General features: G+C 42.5%; 1 pseudogene; it reads right to left on the reverse strand.

Moving 5' to 3' along the window:
• Positions 1 to 6,776: 6,776 nt before the first annotated feature.
• LOC116901008 overlaps positions 6,777 to 16,590 on the reverse strand; it is a 70,917-nt pseudogene continuing 61,103 nt past the window's right edge.

Genomic DNA, 16,590 nt, shown 5'->3' on the forward strand with positions numbered 1-16,590 from the left:
AGAGTGGTAGAAGAAAACACTGGCCATTGACCTCTGGCCTTCATGTGTCCGCATACATATTAGCACACACACACACACACACACACACACACACACACACACACACACACACAAAACACACACTCAAACATACACATACACAGTGGGGGGGAGAGGGCACAATTTAAACATATTGTGAAGGAAAACAGATGTACGTGTCCACATTTTCAGACTTTTAAAATGTATGCGAGCATCTCTCTCTCTCTCTCTCTCTCTCTCTCTCTCTCTCTCTCTCTCTCTCTCTCTCTCTCTTCAGGAACACACATGCCACAGCATAGGTGTGTAGTCAGAAGACAACCTCTGGGAGTTGTGTCTCTCTTGCCACCTTGTGGGATCTGCATTTGGGGATTGGACTCAGCAAATATCTCTACCTTCTGAGTCATCTCACTGGCCCTTTCTTGACCTTGGACCTACACCCCAAATTCATTGCCCCCTGTGCGTTCTTGACTCCATTCCTTACATCTCCAATTTGTCCTCCTGAGTCTCTCTACCCAACTTGTTGGCTTTCTGTCTCTTAACACCACATCTTACCTCTTATTTCCTCTCCTTATGACAAGTCCTGGCTTGTATATTCAATAGAAAAGAGCTCATTTGTTTGTTAAAGGTCCAAACCAGTGGTCAGTATCTTCCATGACTGCATTACCCACTAGGAGAGGCAGAGCTGAGTGTGGATCTTTGTTTAGCTCTTGAACCTGGCATTAGAACTGAGATGGACTCCGAATGTCGTTTATGTAGCAGACTGAGGATTTGGTCTCAGATAGTGTGAGGGAATTTCAGACATCTTATTAATGCCTTGCTAAATATCGACTGCAGGCTGACGTGTTGACTTGAGTCAGATGCATTGTTGGAATCAATTTCAACTATTCCGCACTAGTTTTTATGATGTGGTTGCTGGAAAATTTAAATTATTCAATGGCTTGAATGGGCCAGTGTTGCACAAGTGGGCACACTCCTTGGCTTGAAGGATAGGCCCAGCTGCTGCCCTGTGTGAATCCCTAAGTTACTAGGCCCTACAGCCTCCTTATATGCTGGTATCAAAGACGTAGGCCCTGTGCAACTTCTCCCTGTGAGAAGCCCCTAATCTCACTGTGGGAGTGCAGGTCAATCACATGCTAAAGAGATTGATGCCCCTGGAATCTGTGGTCACTCCGGTTCTCAGCACTGTTCCTAACATTAGCAATTTAGCACATTTGGATGAGGGCTCTCCTGTCTAGTGCTTCTTGTACATTGTCACATAAGCAGTTGCCTCCTTGCCGGTTTTGGATGGATTCCTTCCTTCCTCTTGCCACACCTCCCAGGCTACCAGCCTGGAATTTCTTCCTCTAGTTACTCTCCAGGCAGGATCAAGCCTTCAGTATCTCTAAGGTAGGCCTCATTTGGTCTCCTACCTCTGTGATAGCCCAGAGATTTGCAAACTCTAATGTAAGTCATTTAAGGAACTTGGTAATATATGCATTTCTGGGCCCAGCTCTGGAACTTGGGTCTGGGTTGTTGATTGTGATTTTTCATTTTCAGTAACTTTGCAGGTGATGTGTTGCTGTTCATCTCAGAGCCACACTTTGAGGTTTCCCAGGTGTGGTTTAGAGATAAAACATGACCCTAAAGGCCCACTTTACCAAAGCTCCATGGGCAAAGACATATGCCTATGGTGGAACTTTTAGGATGTGGCCTAGATAAAGTATTTTACAACATTGGGAGATGCCCTTGAAGGAGATACTGGGACTCTCGTCCCTTGTTACTCTTGGCTTCCTTGCCACTATGAGGTGTGTACCTTACCTTAATACATGTTCTAGCTGTCATGCACTGCCATACACAGGGCCAGAGGCAATGGAACCAAGTAATCACAGACTAGAACCTTTGAAACTGTGAGCTAAATGAATGTTTTCTTTTCATAATCTCAAAGATTTTTGTCACAGCAACAATGCTGACCAACCCTCTAACCAAGTATAGTGTTCTTTTCTAAAACACAAATCTGATTAGAGTAAGTACTCCTCCTGATGTCCACCAGAGGCGATCTGAGATTTGCTACTTAGATTCTACTGAGTAGGATTTAATAATTTTTCTAGATGAATTAGTGTTATTACCATGAATTTCATGTGTCAAGGCACGGTAAGGAGGTCTAGGATTGAATAGGTTGAATTATTTCAGTGGGCTGGGACATGGTGCCTGTCCCCAGTTGTCTCACACCTACCCCTGGCATGATTAGGGCAAGGGGATGGTGGTCTGAGCAGAGCCTTATGGGAGCTGATAAAGGATGTAGCTGGGCTTTGAGCTCCAAGCTCACTGCTTATCATGCTTACGACAGCTGTGGTATCAGGCAAGACCTATCTGCAGAAACAGCCTTGGGAGGGCTATCTTCCAGGGTCAGTGAGCCACAGCTCCGTGGTTTTCAGATATATGGAGAGCAAAGAAGTCTAAAGAGTCCTGAATAATGCATATGAGGTAGTCTTCAGTGTAGTGAGTGCTGTGGATTGGACAGGGGTGGTTCCCTAAAAGTTTGTTGGAATTTGGCCCTCAGTGCTGTGTTTCGAGAGAGGGACGAACCCTTTAAGAGGTGGAGCTTAGTGGGGTGCTTAGATCATTGGAAGGTATTATGGAACCTCGGCATCATTAGTTTTCTGTGTACTGTGGTGACTGATTGCTGGAGCACCTGTTTATGCCATGATAACACAAGTTTGTCTTGAGGCCCTCACTGGCTTTCCCAGGCACTATGCCCTTGGGCCTCCATAAATAAAAATGAATCACACTTCTAGTCCTTAAAAGACTTAGGCCGCCTCCAATTGCTTATGTCACAGAAAACAGAAGGACACAGAAAGCTGGTGCTAAGGAATGAGGCTGTTACTGTTACTTATACACCCAACAAATGTCTCTAGAGAGCATCTGGAACAGTGGTTCTCAACTTTCCTAAGGCTGCAACCCTTCAATACAGTTCCTCCTGTTGTGGTGACCCCCTCAACCCTAAAATCATTTTCATTGCTACTTCATAACTGTAATTTTGCTATTATGAATTGTGATGCAAATATCTGTGTCTTATGGTGGTCTTAGATGACCCCTATGCAAAGGTTATTTAACCTTCAAAGGGGTCGTGACCCACATGCTGAGAACCACTGATCTATAATGTATAAACATTATGGGTGATTCTCATGGGGGAAAAACAAGGGAAAATTCTAGAATACCTTAGAAATTAGTGTTTGCGAACAGTACGTTGATGCAAATGAGGAATGTTAGTAGAAATGAAAGGCCCCTCGGTAAAGTATTGCAAAGTGCTTGAGTGGAGTACATTCATGCCCAAGACTTTGTAGGGAGGTCTTTTATCTGGTAGAGAAAATTTCAAACGATTGCAGCATTTGGGCTATTATGTGGGCGTTCTCTGCTTTTAATCAGACTTTAAATGAGACAGAGGAGCCAAAGGAAGCAGAGCAGAAAGGTTTTGGAAAAATCACATTTTGGGATGAGAGCATGGGGCAGAGCAGTGCTCACTGAGGAGATTATCATAGATTTAAAAACAAACCAAAAATAAGAAACAAAACAGAGCAACAACAACAAACAGCAGATGGTTTGCTCCAGAGACTGGAAAAAGACTTTTAAGGCCACCTCTGAAGTCTTTGAGGTCTACCCTAAGTCACAGCCTCCAAGGCCTGGAAGTATGAATCTCTTCAATGACTAAGCCTGGGGCATTTAATGTGTGTGCATGGGCAATGCTCAGGGCCATCGCAGACTCTGCCCTTCTGGCCCAATGCGCCAGCAGTCACTGTTGTGTTTTATAGGCCCAGGCGTTTACTGCTTGAGCTACCAGCAGACCTTATGATCATGTTGTGCTGTCTATAGATGCAGAAGTGCGAGACTTATGGGGCAATGGCAGCTTTAATAGATTTAAAAGAAAGCCTGGGAGGCTAGGGAAATATGTGTAATCTCTCAGTCCTGTATGTATGTCCTCCATTACACTGCCATCTTTCATGACGTTTTCATTAGAGCTCACATGCCAGTGCCATGCCACAGAACCTTTGGATGTGAGTCAAATGAGCTGTTCTTTGTGAAGTTATCTACCTCAGGCATTTCACTACAGTGCTAGAAAGTATACTCAAACAGTAGGTAAAATAACAATTCCCTTCAGTTGAGTTTCTGCGATCTTCACACTTGATCTCTGCTTGCCTGGCAGGAGTTGGTTTTCTTGCTATGCGTGGGTTCGGATATGATTTGTTTTCTCTCCTCTTCGTTAAATCATTTAGATGTGATTTATATGAACTAAGAACAGAAATGTTCTAGCCAAGGGCAGATGGTGTTTCCTCTTTTGTTTGCTTCATTAGGAAATTGCAGGTATAGAGTGGGCTGCCAACCTCTCTCTACTGTAGGGATAGGTGGTTCATAAGGGCGTGGGTCCTTGCTAGAATCCAAATGACCACTCGGCACAGGAGTGTATGCAACAGGGCTGACTTTGCCCTGAAAAACTGGGGCAAGGGCTCCTAATACTTGGTTATTTATCACCTGGGGCCTGAGTTCCTGCCCAGGGAAAATTGCTTCAAACAGCAATCTTCTGACTGGAAGCTGTTTACGGCATTTAGGATCTGTCATTCCAGGTCCAGCCTCAGTAGTAGCAAGTCCATGGCACCATCCTTAGGGTCTCTATTGTCTGAGAACAATATGTCTACCTCCAGCTTTTCAATACCCTAAAAACCCAAATACTGCCTTATTGACCTTGATCCCTCGCTGTCTTAGGCCACGGCTTCTCAGTGTTATATGCACCACCACTGTTTTATACAGCGCCAATTGTCAGGTGGTGTTGTGTAATAAATGACACAGAAAAAGCCAATGGGTGTGATTCTGATTGCTCTATTTTTAGTTATGTTACTATCTCTGATTCTGTCTCTTCTGCTACAGAATGTAAATAACAACAGCAATTCGTCTCATAGAACTACTATGGTGTGAACCTGCAATTTAGCACAGCCAGGTAATGACCCACACATGGAAACTTGTAAAGGAATTAGTGAAGTGAGCTTAGTACGCAGGCCTTATACACACTCGTGCAGTCTTATTGAGAATGGAAACTAAGTCTTGGCTTGCATACTACCTCTGATCTTTCAACCCTCCAATGGAATGGGATTACTGCTTTCTAATTGGTAAACGGGGAAGGATACGATATACAAAATTACAACAGCTAATTAGGAAGCCTTTCAATTAGTGAATAAAAAATTTCATAGCAGCATTACGTATGATGGCCAAACTTTGAAACAAGTTGAATATCTGTCAATAAGTGAATAGGTAAAGAAATATGGGCATATTCATCAGGTAAACTATTAATCAGGGAGAGAAAGAGGCAAACTATGACATATAACAGTGTGGATGGAGATTACAAAACGACCTCTTGAGGTTGGACAACCTATGTGGAAGCATGTCTCTGAAGGACACCAATTCTCTGCCTGTCAGCATCTACTGAACACCTGTAGCCTAGGCACATGTACATTTAGGCAACACTGAATGTACTCAGTAGGTTGTATATACATGTACACACACATGCACACACATATACATACATACATACATACATATGTACTCATATATGGAGGTCTCAAAAAAATTAAGTTCAATTTAAAAATTAAAATAGATAATAAAAACCACAAAATTCAACCAGGAGCAAAAGGAATCAGCAGAAAGGAGTGGCCGACATATGGTTCCCTACATGGAAACTTGAAGTAGCAGCTGACACTATCTGTATTTGGAAGGCTTGCTTGTGAAGGTTTAAGAACACTGATACATCTGTTTATAATGAGTATGTTCATCGAGCTACTGTTTCAAGACCTGTGCTTGCTACTGTATATAAATCAGGCTTCATAATGTGCTTTTAGCACACTAAAAGCCTTTCTAATAGGAAAGTTATGAGAAAGATGAAAAATGACACTCAGAAGTACTTTATGAAATGAGCCTTTTATTTTAAATCAAATTCATTTATTTTAACATTACCTTCTCTTTATTCCTGAGAATTTCATATGTCTAATACCATGAAACATGATCACATTCACTCTCATTTCTCTCCTCCACCTACCTTCAAAGACCCCAATAAAGCTGCCTTTCAACTTCATACCTCTGCCCTTTAACCCACTAATTCCCATTAGTGCTACCCTTCTATACGGATGTAGGTTCATACACTAAAGCGTGGGAAATCTACCAGTGACCACATATTAAAAAAAGAACGATTTCCTCCCCTCCCCTGAGCAACTCTCAAAAGCCTATAGTTCCCCAGTAAGGGAGGGGTTCTGGAAAGCACACCCCTCATTTATGCTGGAGTTTTGACTGTCTTGTTCTTGTGAGGTCTTACACAGGTAACTACAATGAATGTGAGTTCAAGAGTGCAATAGCGACTTCAGGTTCAGAAGATGTAGATTCCCTTTCTCTGGGTCTTGTGTTCTTTTGCCTTCTATAATGTTCTTTGATCCTTGGTGGTGGTAGGGGTGAGGCAGCATAAGGAATATGTCTCATTTAGGGCTGAGTTCTTAGTTTCTTTCTTTCTTTTTTTTAACTTAATGAAAGTTTAATTTTAAAACACTTAACTTTTAGTATATGTTCTGACCCTCTCTCAAACAAATGAAAACCCATGGGGCATAGTGAAACAGAACATGAATGAACACTCTAGACAATGACCATGAGGGAATGAGACTTTATGGAGTAGGGACAACCCAGCCTCCATTTCTCTGGGAAAAGACTTCAATCTCAGTCTTTCCGGGAAAAGACTGGATCCAGAATTACCCAGACACCTTTCTCAAGTGGGTTTTCATGTGTTGCTTCCAAGTCCCCTGTGGTCAGAAAGCCATGTTGCACTTCTTACACATGTAGGGTCTTAAGTTGCAATGGATGTAAAAAATGGACAGTGAGGTTGCCTTTGTGGCGAAAGTGTTGCCCACCACCCTCTCACACTTAAGGCGTCTCCTTCGTGTGGACCCGACTGTGGGCCTGCAGGGTGGACTCGTGGACGAGTTCCTTTTTGCAGACTGCACATGAGAAAGGTGTCTTCCTGGTGTGAACACTGTAGAAAGGTCTTGTTGCATAAGTTGCACCCGAAGGGTCTCTCTCCTGTGTGTGACCTCTGGTGGAGGTCAAAGTGAGACCTGTAAAGAAACCTGGTCTTGCATTCAGGACACTGAAACCAAGCCTGGCCAGCAAGAATGTTAACTCGTTCTACAGGCTGTGGGTGAGCAGGCTCTGCATTAGCAGCCTCTTGCCTATCTTCTGTATTGCTCATATAGGAGGCCACTCCCTGGGAAGTGGGTAAGTTGAAACCAGGAGGACTCTGAAGATCCCTATTCAAGGCTAAATCTCTTTCCAGGTTATTGGTGAACAATGGTACAGCATTCACAACAGTGTCTTCTTGGGACAGCACAGCACCCTTTACTCTGAGAGAACCAGCAGGACCCTGTGTCAGATGAGGGTTCTGACCAACAAACACAGATGTCTCCGCCTCTACTCAGTCAGGAACTGAGTCATTCCCTAGGCTCTGCTTAGGTCTCAGGTAGTCTGGCTGTCTCATTTCAGGAATCACTCCCAGCAAAATGTCCTCTTCATTCACCTGACTAGTGGATGGTTCTTCATTCTCTGATAGGCTCTGCAGCTCTGGGCTGGCCTGGTCTCTGTTGAGAGATTCCTTGCATTTGATAGGTGCTCTTGGAACAAATCCATATGATCCCATATGATCCCATTTATCCTCTGGGACTTCAGCCTTCTCAATCCTGGAATCCTGAAGGAGGTACACCTGCCCTTGGGAGTTAATTATGGACCACTTGTGGCATTTCCTGTCCCTTAGCATCTTTGCCAGGTCTTTGCAGCTTTCACTCCGCTCTCCTTCACTAAGGCCTGCAGCTCTGGTCGCATGCAGATTACGAACTGCTCCAACACCAGCTGATCCAGGATCTCCTCCTTCTGGTTCAGGTCCAGCCTCAGCCAATGATAGCATACCTCAAAGATTCTTCTGAGATCTTGGATCAGGTTGGACCCTTCCAAAGTTCCATGAAACCTCAGAACTTCATGTGCCAAAAACCGGGGTTGTGGCTTTGCCTTTCTTCATGTTTTACCTGGGATATTAGTGATAGTGCTGTCCTTATCTGACAATGCTATCTGATGATACATTCATAGCCACATCTGTGTCCAATATTCCCTTTGGTCTAGGAAAAGTTTGAAGTGACTCCTGTCTAAACCAGTCTACCCATTTTGCCACATAGATAGGCTCGATGTTGGTCCAGATGCCTTGGTAGTCCTGTCTTCGGGCTGCAGTCTCTTGTCTTCCCAGGTCTCTCAGCAAAGATTTGGGACTCTGTAAAGTCAAGCATTTAGTTTCTTATTCTCAGCACTCTGATCAGTTACGTGTTTCAGCATCGACTGCTGCCCACTGGAAAAAGAAGAGGCTCATACAAACATTAAAGAAAATTTCTACAATGAGTGTATTAACCAGAGCTTTCATTTTGTAATTCCAGGCACAATTTAAAAAGAAGAAGTTTATCTGAGCTCATAGATTCAGAGGTTTCAGTCTATCATGGTGAGAAGGACACAGCAGGCTGAGCAGCTCATGTCATCACAGCCAGGGAACTTGGGATTCGAGAACCAGTTTATAAAACGGTTTTAGAATCTTAAAATATCCTCTGCCAGATTCAATCTCCTTCTCCAGGATTTCCTCCTTGTGAATCTTTTGGACCTCACCATGCATGCCTTCTCCCCAACCTGACAGATGTAGTCTAACCCATATTTAGTACCTTGCCAAATCTGGCCACCCCTACCAACACAGCAAACAATCTCTAGGTTTCTCTCAGGACTCCCTGCCCACCCCTACATCCAACCTTTCCACAAAGTCAGATCTGCCCCCACACTCCAGGCTTGGACCTGGAGGCATATCCTTATAGCAGCGCAGTTCCTTTTATCCACCTGGCATCATTCCACCCAAGCCATTTCTAACCTGTAGGTCTAACCTACCCAAACATTCTCTCTTCTGCTCTAACCTGTTCTTGAGACTAGGTTATCCGACTTGAGAATATAATTTAATAAGGAGGTAGAAAAATCGAAGAAAACTCAAGCTGAATTGAAGATGGAATAGCAAAACCCAATAAGTCAATTAGAACACTCAAAGGAAAGCCTTATAAGTAGAGCCAATCAGAAGATTGTCTCAAGGATAAAGTAGAGGATTGAGGGCAGATAAGCAAGAAATACAGAACATTAAAAGAAAAACACAGGAAAGGAACATATAGGAAATGTGAGACATCATGAGAAACAACCCAAGTATTTATATTATAAGCACAGATGAAGGAGAATGAAATTTTTTCTCATCTGATATCTCCAAGAGCCATAACCCACCTAACAAAAACCCCAACACCTGGCACAAGAACCTTGTTTTCAGTTGTTGGCCAGGTTGGTCCAAGAGACTCCCAGAACATATACAGTTTTGCTATTCCCTTTGATTTCCCCCCAGAAGGTAAGTCCCTATGCTGAGGACACCATGCTTCCAGAACTAATTATAGAGACCCTTGAACTTACTGATGCCTCCTCTCCAAGGACTAGCTTTTATGGTACAAGAAGGCACCATGCATATTTCCAAAAGAGGGAGGCGACCAACAGTCCTGACCAGCTATGATGCTTATGGACCATATCAATAATCAGCGCAGAATGATAACTTAAGGGTGCAGTAGTGGCACACACACCTTGGAGTAACCAACACCTCACAATTGGATTTAAGACACACTCAACAAGACACGATCTCAAAGCAAGCTCACTGATCCTGTGAAGCTTTCCACAGGATCTTGCCACAGTCTTTCCACTCCATTTCCCCAAATATTCTTAGAGCCTTAGATGCAGGGGTTGCTTTGTAGAGACATCCATTTGGACAGGATTTTACAACCCCGAATGTTGATTGGTTGTGGTTTCCTGTAATGGTCTTCATCTACTGCAAAGAGAGGTGAGGAAGGACAGAGTGGAGTTAGGTATTCTGCTTTCTTAGTAAAGTGCTGGTTCTAGGTTCTCCAAGACCCATGACTTCACTAGCTCTGGGTAACTGGCTAAATGTCCGTACCAGGCATCGTTTCTCTCTTGTTAAGGAAATATTTAGAATATAATGCATATAACAGCAATTAATGAAAAAAAGAGGCCAGTAACTTGAAAGATATATGGTGGGATATAAGGGTGGGTTTCAAGGGAGGGAAAGGAAAGAGAAAGTGATGTAAATAAATTGTTACCTCAAAAAGTTGTCCTCCCAAATCTGTACTTCTTATTCACCACATTTATAACAATCACAGCTAAATTATAACTATTTTGTAATTAGAATTATCTCTTTCACAATATTATAAAAGCCATGAAGAGGCTCACAGCACTGTGGGTACAATACGCAGCCCAACATAACTAACCAGTATGGACGAAAGACTGGGTAAACGTGTTTGCAAATGCTCATGGAGGTGACAACTTACACTCATTATTTTCCTGGAAACTTCTTTGCCTCTCACTCCAATAATCCCAGTCTGTTCTCCCTTGCCCAGGTCAACATCTTCTGCTAGCTATTCTTCCCCTTAATTCAACATGTGAAAATACCACTTAGTTCTAATTATCTGTGAAAACATTTGCTCTTTGAAGTAGTTATATATCTCTATCTGTAATCTAACTCATTACAGAAAAGGATTTTGCTCTTTTCTTTTTAGATTATTTTGGTGGTCAAGCTTTTTGAGACTGAGAAATGTCCCCTGTGGGTGTCTGCACTGATTACTTGGTCCCCAGTTAGTGGTGCTGTTTAAGAAGGTTCTGAAACCTTTCAGAGGCAGAGCTTTGCTTGAGGAAGTGCGTCACTTGGTGTGGACTCGAGGGAGGTATAGCCTTGCTTTATTTCCTCTTCCCTGTTTTCTGCTTCCTGTGCACAATAAAAGGTGCTCAGCCAGATGCTTGCTTCATGCCTTTAGTGTCACGATGGACTTTCTCACCCACTGGAGCTCTAGATAAAACAAATAGTTCTTTAAGTTGTTCCTGGTGAGGCCATTTAATCACAGCAGCGCAAGAGTGACTAATAAGGTGGGCTATTCCTGTGAGGGAGGGTGATGGCCACTATCCAGGTTTATGGACTCTTGTACGTTAAGACTGAACTTGCTAGTGTTGTGTATATCTGCAACTGCGTAATAAATGCATGCTATGTTGTTTATGTGGATGGACAGATGATAGAAGCCATTGAGAACGTTAAGGTGTCAGGTTAATTAGCTGGAAGCTGGAAAGGAGAAAGATGAAATTAAGATGTTTTCAGATGCTCTGTCCAGTGTTCAAGACTTGAGGAATGGGCAGAAGAGAATGAATGGAAATTGGAGAAAAACATCCAAGTGTTTTCTTAGCACGGATTGGATGGATTCAGGGGGGATATGGCGCGGGATGGAGTCTAGTTCTTCGTTCCTTCTTTCTCTTATACCTACCTGGGATGATAGTGCCACATGTTGGTGATCGCTAGTCCTGTATTTGTAGCATTTCTAGAACCCGACTCTCTGAGTCCTGGCCCATATTGCTGGAGTTGGTCCTGGTACTGATGACTGTTCCTCAGCTTCAAAACAAGGATTTATCACGCCAGTAATTTATTAAAGGAGTCCATTTCCTCTTTATTGCAAGAGTAATTTTCTAACCAGTTTTTAATCAAAACAGATGTTTTTTTTTTTTTTTTTGAGGCAGCCTAGTCCAGGATATGGAAATTTTGGCCAATGATCAAATATCAGTTCAAAGGGAGACCCCGATGGCTCCCATTGGGAAGTGGGGACTGTCGAAATATATCACGTTGATATGCTACTTTTGGAATGTAACTAACTGCTAGAAATTGCTGCCAAATTCTAGAAGTAGGGGTTGGGTTCCATTCAGATGCTGTATGTGTGGGGTGTGAGACTGATTGCTCTGTGTGCTCTCTTTCACTTGGGAACGTATGGTCTCAACTCATAGAAGTTTCGTAGCAGCTAGGGAGAGGAACCACAGTTTTTGTATAGTGTTGGAAACAGAGATGTGTGGCTTATATGGAAGAATTTAATTCATTACTAGGAATATAAACTCACAAATGTAACTATAATAACTTGCTGCAATGATGGTTCAGAAGACACACAACACACACACACACACTCAATGCAGAGAATTGATTAATCAAATTATAGAACTTTGAGAGGTGTTATGGATTGCCTATTACAGAATTCTCATTATCATTTTGGTGGGATGAAAGTGATAGATTATATGGTGGTTATGTATCAGATATAATACTTTGGGATTTAGTCCCTCAAAAAGCTCTGTGCAGGGAAAGATGGGAGGGAATATATTTGTTATATTTGTTATCTGTCTGTCTGTCTGTCTATCTATCATCTATCTGTCATGTATTTATCTATTATCTATTGGTCTATTCATCCACTGATCTACCCATCATCCAGTCATCATCTACCTATTCATGTATATAATACTCATCACTTATATATCTATGTATATCCATATATCTATCCACGCATTTATATATCATCTATGTATGTGTATATATGATATGTATCCATGCATCTACTCACCCACATATCTATAAACATAGGTGTGTGTATGTATATATGTATGTATATATATATGTTGTATCCATGCATCTACTCATCCACATATCTATAAACATAGGTGTGTGTATGTATATATGTATGTATATATATATGTTGTATCCATGCATCTACTCATCCACATATCTATAAACATAGGTGTGTGTATGTATGTATATATGATATATGTGTATATATATATATATATATATATCATCTTCTATCAAAATTGAACATCGAAGATATTGTGCAGAAGCCTGTGGGTAGTGACTTTTTATATACTTCCTGTGAAATAGATTATATATATGTTGTATTTTAAAGACGAGCAAAGCAAACATCAGAGACATCAAATATCATTGCTGGGAAATTGTTAGATTGGGACCTGGGTTGGTTAGCACAAATCACCATTTGTTCTTCTCTGATGCCAAATTTTAGGCAAATTCATAAAGATGAAGAGAGAAGGAATGTTTCAAAGGAACCTGTTCCTTACATCAGTTTCTCTGTGCTCCTTTCCATGTGTCTGCATCTAACCACTGGAAGGAAGGAGGCCTTTTTGACCCAAAGCTGTGGTCCCACTGGTAAATTCATCTCCTCAGATTATATGTTCTGTTCCAAATTTCCCATGGGAAGGAATTCCAGAGATTAGAAAACACAATTTCTTTTAAAATGTTCCTACTGTTGCTATGAGGCCATGTGCAATAGTCCATTGTCAATTTATAAAATTTCAGTCTTTTCTTTTCTAAATAATTGTTTAATCAAAAACCTGTTTCCAGCTTTCTCTCTGCTTGGAAACTGCCTTGCATTCCTAGGATTGAGTTTAAACAATACCCACTTTTTTGGACCTTATGGTTAAGGTGGTGATTATTCTCTAAACAGTACCCAAAGCATACTCCATCAGAGTAGTTACGAAATCACTTCCCCAGCCTTCATAATATGACCTGAGGACTTTTTCTTTTTTGGTTTGTTTGCTTATTTGTTTTTGCTTTTGGAACTAATAAATAACATGAATCGTGGGGAATTCTCCTTTTGACAGATTGAGGTGAAACTCTATATGCTTAGAAGGAACTTGACACTTCGCTGGTGACACAGCCTGAAATATTTTATGGTGTTTTGTGAATCTCAGATTTCTTTCTTTAAAGTTAAGGGAGGAAGGAATTATTCTAAAGGCAGCTCTAGGGTGACTAATAGAATTTATCTACCACAGCCAGACGAGTCATGCTCTTTGAGATTCTTCTAGTGTCAAAGCAGTGGCATCAGTCAGTCAGTCAGTCAGTCAGTCAGTCAGTGGGGCAATACTGACCAGGTACATCAGCTTGGTAACTGATGGTGTAATCCAGGGTGAGCTGTTCACATTTCTGGCTTTTCTTTCCTTAGGGCAAACATGTTGGAATCGGCAGTGTCTAAGAGATAACCCATATCTGACATACTCCTTAGAGAAGTTGCTAGACAGGGCATAGTAGAGATGCTGCCCCTTAGCATCGTAGTCAGGTGTGCAGGAGGAGGGTCACTCCAAAGATTAGCAGAGGAAATGCTAATACTAGAAAATCTCTAGGAGACACAACTTGGGTGTTGAACCAGATCAGATGTCCTGAGACTGAGTCTTGGTTTTGCCTCAGTTTACTAGGTGACTTGAAAATGAGTAACTAAAACATTTATGTCCAACTTCCCCTTATTAATTAAGGGGCAGTGCCTGAGGTTTATACGTTTTGCGTGAAAGTTGTTGAGCTAAGGGTAGAAGAAAGAACACAGCATGATTCCTACGTCTGGAGGGTGAAAATCTGAAGAGCAGTAAGAAAACCGTATGGAGCTTATGTTAAGTGCTACAGGAAAAGAATGTCCGATCCCCTGGAACTGGAGTTGAACATGCTTGTGACACATTGCCGCCTGGATTCAGAGAACCAAACCCTGGTCCTCTAGGAGAGTGCACTCTTACCAGGTCTCTTTAGATACGATTCACTGATACGTCCACAATGTCTTCTCTGTGTTAGTCATTCCAAAGGCAATCAGGGACCAACATAAAGGGCGTTTTGCTTAGACTCTTTAGTTGAGATCATGAGAGATGAAAGGCTGAAGAGGTACTCAAACATGGGGGTGGCAGGCATGGGCATGGCTTGGAACTTGGGTTAGAATAGAAGTAGAGCTGAGAGAGACATTGTCGGCAGGAGTGGTCCAATCTGAATGTGGACCTAAAGCTAGGGAAAGGATTGTATCCATGTGACATTCCCAGGTTCCTAAGTGAGCTGCTGTTATGCAGGACAGCATTTCTCCTTTAGAAATCAGAAGTATGATGTTTGTAATTCATTATCGAATGAGTTGGGAAAAATAGTTTTATATAAAGAGTAATACAACAAACTGGATGAATTTTTCCCACTTTATACATTTTGGATCCAGGTCATATATATTGTGGATGTTATTTAGAGAACTCTTAGGAGGTTAAAGTTATATTACATTATAAAGTCGTCCAGAAGACACAGCAAAACCCTATGCTAATACGGAACGGTGCACACTATAGAAGTTGCTAACCTGGTGTAGGAGCTGCACAGCCCGGTGTTACTGTGAAGTGTGACCTGTTTTACTTTCAGTTGGTGAAGTCTCATCAACGACAGGAAAATGATGTCCTTGATGTAGCAAGAGGAGACTGCCCAGGACTGCTGTGAATCCTCAGCCTTTCTAGCCCCTGGTCTTTAAAAACGGGAAGCTCACTGTTTAAAATGGAAAGCAGGGTGGGTGTGGGTGGGTGTGGTGGGTGTGGGTGTGGTGAGGGTGCATGTATGTATTCTTCTCTTGTCTTAGCTGTGTTACAAAGCTAGGTTTCATCTGAAGAGCACCTGAGACCTCCTGGAAAGATAAAAGGGGTAAAGAAGGAAACAAAATTCCTTGTTGACATTTATTAACTCCAACCTGATAGATAATTGCATGATCTATGTGGCTGAGGTCCTGTGGGTGTGACGTCCCTTGGGGGTGGAAGAATTCTTTCATAGGGGGGTCACATACCAGATATCCTGAGTACTAGACATTTATGTTACAATTCATAACACTAGCAAACTCACAGTTATAAAGTAGCAAAATGTTTGGGGGAGGGGTGTCACCACCACATGAGGAACTGTCTGGAAAGGTGGCAGCGTTAGGGAGACTGGAACCCACTCCTCTATGAAGTAGAACACCGGGTGTAAAGAAATGCATGGATTCTTAGGCTTGGGAGCTGTGGAGATAGTCAGTGCAAAGGAAATGTGTGGGAAATTGTCTCTGGCTCAGATCCTGTGGGGAGGAACCATGGGAAAGAGATACGGGGAAGAGGAGACCTGGATTGTTTTAAAAGGAGCAGTGCGAACAGCATGGCACCTCCCTTCTATTTTGCCTACGGCTCCCCTTTCAACATTTTCTTGAAACCCAGGCACAACAAGACATATAATGCCACCAGTCTCAAGCTTGTGTTTATTTTGCGCCTTTTAAATCCACCCTTGGGTTGAAGAGATGGTTCAGCAGGCAAAGGTGGCTGCTGCCCGTCTGATGACCTGTGATCCATCTCTGGGACCCACAGAGTAGAAAGAGAAGTGACTCTCCTAACTTGTCCGCTGACGTTCACACATGAGCTGTGATGTGGGTGGGCCCCAACAGACGAATAAATAATATAATAAAATATTGTTGAAGGAAAATACGTCTGTCCCCAAAACGGTGTACTCTCCAGGGACTACTCTGATGGCCTCAGTTTGCAGTAGATGTTGACGGGTGTTTCAGACCATGAAAGGCCCGCCCGCCCTCCTGCCTTGATGCCCTCTCATTGCGAGGCGAGTGCAGCGCAGGGCCGTGCATGTTTGTGTTGTAGTTGGTAGGAACCTGTTAGCTTATTTTCATGTAAGCAGCTGATGACACCACCCTTGTTTGAGGAATGAGGCTGTTTAACCCGGTCCTTGTTTTTTACCCCTGAAACCTTGCTGTCCTCTGAGCCGGCAGCAGGTGGCGCTGCAGACTTCTTATCAGGAAAGCAATTTTTCCCCCTAGCTGCCCT

Source organism: Rattus rattus, chromosome 5 (genome assembly GCF_011064425.1).
Source record: "Rattus rattus isolate New Zealand chromosome 5, Rrattus_CSIRO_v1, whole genome shotgun sequence".
Taxonomy (NCBI): domain Eukaryota; kingdom Metazoa; phylum Chordata; class Mammalia; order Rodentia; family Muridae; genus Rattus; species Rattus rattus.